Source organism: Myxocyprinus asiaticus, chromosome 5, assembly GCF_019703515.2.
Source record: "Myxocyprinus asiaticus isolate MX2 ecotype Aquarium Trade chromosome 5, UBuf_Myxa_2, whole genome shotgun sequence".
In the NCBI taxonomy this organism is placed as follows: Eukaryota; Metazoa; Chordata; class Actinopteri; order Cypriniformes; family Catostomidae; genus Myxocyprinus; species Myxocyprinus asiaticus.
The window spans coordinates 55427030-55433742 of NC_059348.1; positions in this window are offsets into that span (position 1 = coordinate 55427030).

Below are 6713 nucleotides of genomic sequence, written 5' to 3' on the forward strand. Positions count from 1 at the left end.
TGGTGGTTGTTGTTGTTGTGTGTGTGTGGATGAAGTGTACAGCACATGTCACACTCCTGCACTTCATTCCAACAAGCCCAACTAGAAGGACACAACAAGAGCAACTTGATGTTGAGGGTGGTTGTCAGGGTGTTGCTAGGCAGTTGCTCAGGTGTTCTGACTGGTTAGATGGTTGTTAGGTGGTTGCTAGGGTGTTTTGGGAGGTTAGATGGTTGCTAGTGTGTTATGGCTAGTTGCTAGGTTATTATGGATGGTTGTTAGATGGTTGCTAGGGGGTTCTGGATGATTGTTAGGTGGTTGCTAGTGTGTGTTGGGAGGTTAGGTAGTTAACAGTGTGTGTTGGGAGGTTAGGTGGTTGCTAGGGTCTACTGGAAGGTTGCTAGGTAATTGCTAGGGTGTTCTAGATGGTTGTTAGGTAGTTGCTTGCTTGGGTCTTCTGGGTGGTTGCTCAGGTGTGTTAGGTGGTTGTTAGGTGGTTGCTAATGGTTGTTGGGTGGTTGCTAGGGTGTTATGGATGGTTATTAGGTGCTTGTTAGGGTTTTATGCCTGGTTGCTAGGTGGTTGCTAGGGTGTTGTGGCTGGTTGTCAGGTGGTTGTTAAGTTGTTTTTGCTGATTGCTAGATGGTTGCTAGGGTGTTATGGCTGGTTACTATGGGGTTCTGGGTGTGTTTTAGGTGGTTGCTAGGCAGTTGTGGCAGGTTGTTATGTGGTTGCTAGGGTATTCTGGGTGGTTTTTATGTTGTTGCTTGGATGTGTTGGGTGGTTTTTAGGTGGTTGCAAAGGTGTTATGGATAGTTATTAGGTGGGTGCTAAGGTTTTATATCAGGTGGTTGCTAGGTTGTTCTGGCTGATTACTATGTGGTTGCTGGGGTGTTATGGATGGTTGCTCGGTGGTTGCTAGGGTGTTATGGATGTTGTTAGGTGGTTGCTAGGGTGTTCTGGGTGGTTTTTAGGTGATTGCTAGGTTGTTATGGATTAGGTGGTTTCTAGGGTTATATGGCTGGTTGCTAGGTGGTTGCTAGGGTGTTGTGGCTGGTTTTTAGTTGGTTACTAGGTTGTTCAGGTTGGTTGCTAGCTGGTTGCACAGGTGTTATGGATAGTTGCTGAGGTTGTTATGGATGTTTTTTAGGTGATTGCTAGGTTGTTCTGGATGGTTGCTTGGTAGTTGCTATGGTGTGCTGGGTGGTTTATAGGTGTATACTATGATGTTATAAATGTTATTAGGTGGTTTCTAGGGTTTTATGGCTTGTTGCTAAGTGGTTGAAAAGGTGTTGTGGCTGGTTATCAGGTGGTTACTTGGTTGTTCTGGTTGGTTGCTATGTGGTTGCTAGGGAGTTCTGTATTTTTGCTAGGTGGTTGCTAGGGTGTTATGGATGGTTCTTATGTGGTTGCTCAGGTGTTGTGGATGGTTGTTAAGTGGTTGTTAGGTGTTTCTGGCTGGTTGCTAGGTGGTTGCTAGGGTGTTGTGGCAGGTTACTTACTGGTCCAAGTCAAAAGAATCCTGCATCCTCAAGTCTCTGTGATATTCTGCTCTCTAGATCCAACTGGAGTCTCTCCTTCAATGCAAGTCTACGTAATCTTTTTCACCAGGTGAAAATGATGTGTGATCTGTTAATAAAGTAACAGCACACCTCTCCTCAACAACACACATGATTTAAAGGTTCATTCATGCCTGGAGCACAAATGATGAACATTTAATGCTTAGTCTTGGAGGTTTTCAAACTTTTTTATGCCAAGGTCCCCCAAATATGATGATCCAGGATGGCAGCTATTTATTCTATGTATTAAAACCCATTTATACTGTGTGAGAAAAATAGTAAGCATGATATTATAAGAGACAACATGGTATCTGCAAAATTAAAAAAAAACTAGCTTTTATATTGTTATCCAAAAATAAATGATTAAATATTATATGGAAAATATTTACTTTGTATTTAGTTGATAGTGTTTCTGTTTTCCACCCACTATTAGAATAATGTTACATTTACAAGCCTGAAGCAAATTCAGTACTTTTTTAAACCTTTTTTTTCTTAAATTTTTCCTTTGTGCCCAGTTTGAAAACCCCTGACTTAGTGTTAGTAATCAATATGAGAAATAGCCACTAATGACAATTCTAAGGATTTACAGAAGCTCACAGTTAATGACATGTAAATCAAATGAACAAACAATGAATCTGTTGGATTGGTTGTTACATTGTACTGAATACAACTGGAGATCTAAACCTGAAAGTGATTTCAGATGTTATATTCTTAGTTCCACACTGCACCCTACTGACAATGTTCATGTATATGATTCAGTTCTTTAAAGATGCAACTTTTTTTTTTTCTCCCAATTTAGAATGCCCAATTCCCAATGTGCTTTTAAGTCCTCGTGGTCGCGTAGTGATTTGCCTCAATCTGGGTGGCAGAGGACAAATCTCAGTTGCCTCCGCGTTGGAGACTGTCAACCCTCACATCTTATCATGTGGCTTGTTGAGCGCATTGCCACAGAGACATGGTGCGTGTAGAGGCTTCATGCTATTCTCCATGGCATCCATGCACAACTCACCACACACCCCACCGAGAGCGAACCACATTATAATGACCACGAGGAGGTACCCCATGTGACTCTACCCTCCCTAGCAACCAAGCCAATTTGGTTGCTTAGGAAACATGGCTGGAGTCACTCAGCATGCCCTGGGATTTGAACTAGCAAACTCCAGGGGTGGTAGCCAGCATCTTTTACCACTGAGCTACCCAGGCCCCCCCTAACTTTTTCTGTGTTAAAATACTCTCTTCTGTCTCAGCTTAATATGCAGAAACAACTGTGTGCAAGCCATTTTTAGGTACATTTTCTCATTGGCGCTATGAACATTTTAATGGCTCAGCCAGCATGATACAACAAAATGATAAATAGTCATTCTTGATGACCATTTCAAGTGGTCTAATAAATATTTCCCATAAATAATTTGATAACTTCCATTCATCTAACACTGTCAGTACTAGGATTTGGTTAGTCAGTGGATAGATGCATGGATTTGCAAATGTTTTAGCCAAAATGACTGATTGGTCTCATGGTAAAGTTGTTGTCTCATAGGTGGATGTATAACATGAGTGAGCTTTGATGTGTTTCTTCTGACACATACCGGATGAAAACTATTTCAAAAAGTGGTGGGGACATGGCCCACCCATCCCACTTATGAATGATGCCCACGGTTCCCTCAAAAAAAATATTGCATTTCCTGCAATTATTTTGGGTCCACTCGCAATACCTTTATTCATTCCTTATGTGATGCAGTGTGTAGCTTCACATTTCTTTTTCTTTTTTGTCATTAACAAGTATTGATTCCAAACTCACATTAACACAAACAACACATGGAAACATGGAATCAACCTTCATCAACATATGCCACCCACCCCCCACCCCCCACCCCCCGTCACCCAACATACATCCCAGTGGTCAGACACTAAACAACACAGACACACATATAAACAGACAGTTCAAAGAAAACACCCGATGACATGAAAAATCAGCCAACATCAAAGAAAAAGAAATCCACACATCAATTAATTGTATATATATAATCTAAACTGTCCCTCTCCACTGCTCCTCCCCGACAACCCTCCAGGAAGGCCAAATAAGTGCCTCACTTCCTGCCATAAGTATCCAAGCTGCCCAGCTGTCTATACGACATCTCCTCGAAAGCCGCCACTTTGCCCAACTCGGTGCACTAATCATGAAATGAGGGCGCACCAGCCGACTTCCATCCCCCAAGAATCACCCTCCTGCCAATCATCACACAGTTTTTCATGTGTTTGTCCCTTACATTAATACCTGCCCCATCACCCAAAACACAAAGCCTGGGGCAGAATAAAATCAGAGTGCCCAAGACCTCGCAGATATAACTCTGAACCCTTGACCAAAACTTTTGAATCTTAGTACAGAACCAAAAAATGTTGGCTATGTCACCATCCTTCAACTGGCATCGCCAGCAAGTAGGTGTGTCTTTAAGGCGAAGTCTATACAATCTAGAGGGAGTCCAATAAAAATGATGCAGAATTTTAAATTGAATGAGGTGCACCCTTGCATCCCTAGACATAGAATTCAAGTCTCTCTCCCATAACTTCTTAAGAGATGTTAAAAGCCCCCGTCCCCTAGACTCTGAATTAGCCAGGAAGAGCAGGGTAAAGCCTCGTGACCAGCTTCTCATTTCTTAAACAACCATATCTGAAGAAAGCCACTTGTTAGTGATGCTAATCGGAAAAAACGACTTCAATTTGCAAGGGAGCATGAAGATTGGACTGTGGAGCAATGGAAAAGGTCATGTAGTCTGATGAGTCCAGATGTACACTATTCCAAAGCGATCGGCGCATCAGGGTAAGAAGGGAAGCGCATGATGCACCCGTCATGCATAATGCCCACTGTACAAGCCTCTGGAGGCAGTGTTATGATCTGGGGTTGCTTCGATTGGTCAGGTCAAAGCTCAGCAACGTTATGCGCCAATAAAATGAAGTCAGCTGACTGCCTGAATGTACTGAATGACCAGGTTATCCCATCAATGGAGTTTTTCTTTCCTGACGACACAGGCATATTCCAGGAGGACAATACCAAGATTCGTCGTGCTCAAATTGTGCAAAGGTGTTTCAGGGAGCATGAGGAATCATTTTCACACATGAATTGGCCACCACACAGTCCTATCCCCATTGAAAGTCTTTGGGATGTGCTGGAGAAAACTTTACAGAGTGGTTCGACTCTCCCGCCATCAATACAAGATCTGCAACTCTGGACGAAAATAAATGTTGTGACGTTGTATGAGTTTGTTGAAACAATGACACGACGAATGCGCACCGTAATCAAAGCTATGCGACTTTTTTGTTTTGGCCGGGCAGTGTATTTCAAATCTTTCATTCATGTCAAAAATACTCTAAAAAGCTGTTTTTAAATCCGATATGTTGCACCACAACCACTTTCCTTGTGTAAATGATAACCTGTCCTGTCTAGCACGGTTTTCCAAGCTGCTGGATTGCATTAATTAAAGACTGAGTGTTAAGTAATTTCCTTCTGCTGAATTCTAATAAAACAGAAGTGCTAATCATTGCACCAAAGGCTTCAAGAATTCACATCCTGCTCTGATGCTGTCTGTTCATGAACCCTTCAGATTACCTGTGTTTATAGTGGTATCACTGTTTGTCATCAAGGTGGAAGTACAGCTTTTAATCACTTTAACCCTTCTACTGTCTTCGGTTTATTATTCGTCTTATTCTTCACTGTCTATTACTGTTTTTTTAAGAATAATTTGTTTATTGCTGTTGATTATCTTCCTGTTCGTTATCTTGCAGTCTGATGGAATTTGAATTACATTTTCATGTTTGCAAAACAAATGGTTACTCTGATTCTTCTCTTTGTAACACCATGGTCAAGTTTGACTGCAAACATAAAAAATGCTAAACTTTGACAAACTATAGTCTATGATGAGACATAATAACTTAATATCTAGAAGTTAACTTTGCTACAACACTGGTTACAATGACCATGCAGCTTGTGTGGATCGCTGCAGCCATCTACTGGTTATAACTGTCATTTCATGCAAATGTACCATTTCTTTTTTATTTCCAGCAGATGGCAGCTGGTGCACCAAATTCATGACACATTTTGATATTTCCTTATTTTTTCAGTTTAGTGTTTTTGATCAAGTGAACGTAATATAAAATGTGTTTATTTTATCATTAGTCATTTAGAGGTGGATGCCAGGTGTAATATACCATAAAATTCCAAAAGAAATTCATAATTTTAATGTTATTACTTTAGTGAAGTTAGTTTTATTACATTTTTATATAAAAAAAAAAAAAAAAAAAAATACATGTTTACTCTGTCCGGTCAAATTTGACCGGAATACTAAGAGTGTCGTCCTGTAACAAGACTGTAAAGGTTAAAGCTCTGAAATCAGTGGGCACTATATTATTTCCATATAGATGTTATGAGAAGAGTAATATGTTGAAAAATTGCTCCAATTCAAGCCAAAAAAAAAAAAAAAAAAAAAACGTTTGCTCTGTCCGGTCAAATTTGACCGGAATACTAAGAGTGTCGTCCTGTAACAAGACTGTAAAGGTTAATGCTCTGAAATCAGTGGGCACTATATTATTTCCACATAGATATTATAAGAAGAGTAATATGTTGAAAAATTGCTCCAATTCAAGCCGAGAAAAAAACAAAAAAAAAACAAGACAATGAATTCTTTATGAATGGGGGCAAGAAAATTTAGCCTACACTCAAATAATTATAATAATAATTTTAAGATTTACACATTTTAATTTCATAACAAAATTCCATAATATTGAATTGAGTAACCTTTAATAAAATAAAAAATTAATATTTTAATCTTTTATTTAATTTGGTTAAATATTACACAATTCAATGTGATGTGATTTTGTTATGAAATTAAAATGCCTGAATCTTAAAAATAGGCTAAAATATTTTGAGTGCATTATTTTTGAGACCAACAAGATTTTCTTTTGCATTGCAACATCATATACATGAATATTAAGCACATATCAACCCAATTTCATTATTCTAGTGAAAAAAATAAAATAAAAATATATATATATATATGCAAGTATACAGTACATCATGGCAGTGTTTGTTGTATTTTAATAATAATTAAAAAAAATCCCTTAATTGCGAGATTAATCTCCATGCTGTTTATCAGCGTCTTGCTGTAAACAAAAGAAATCAAA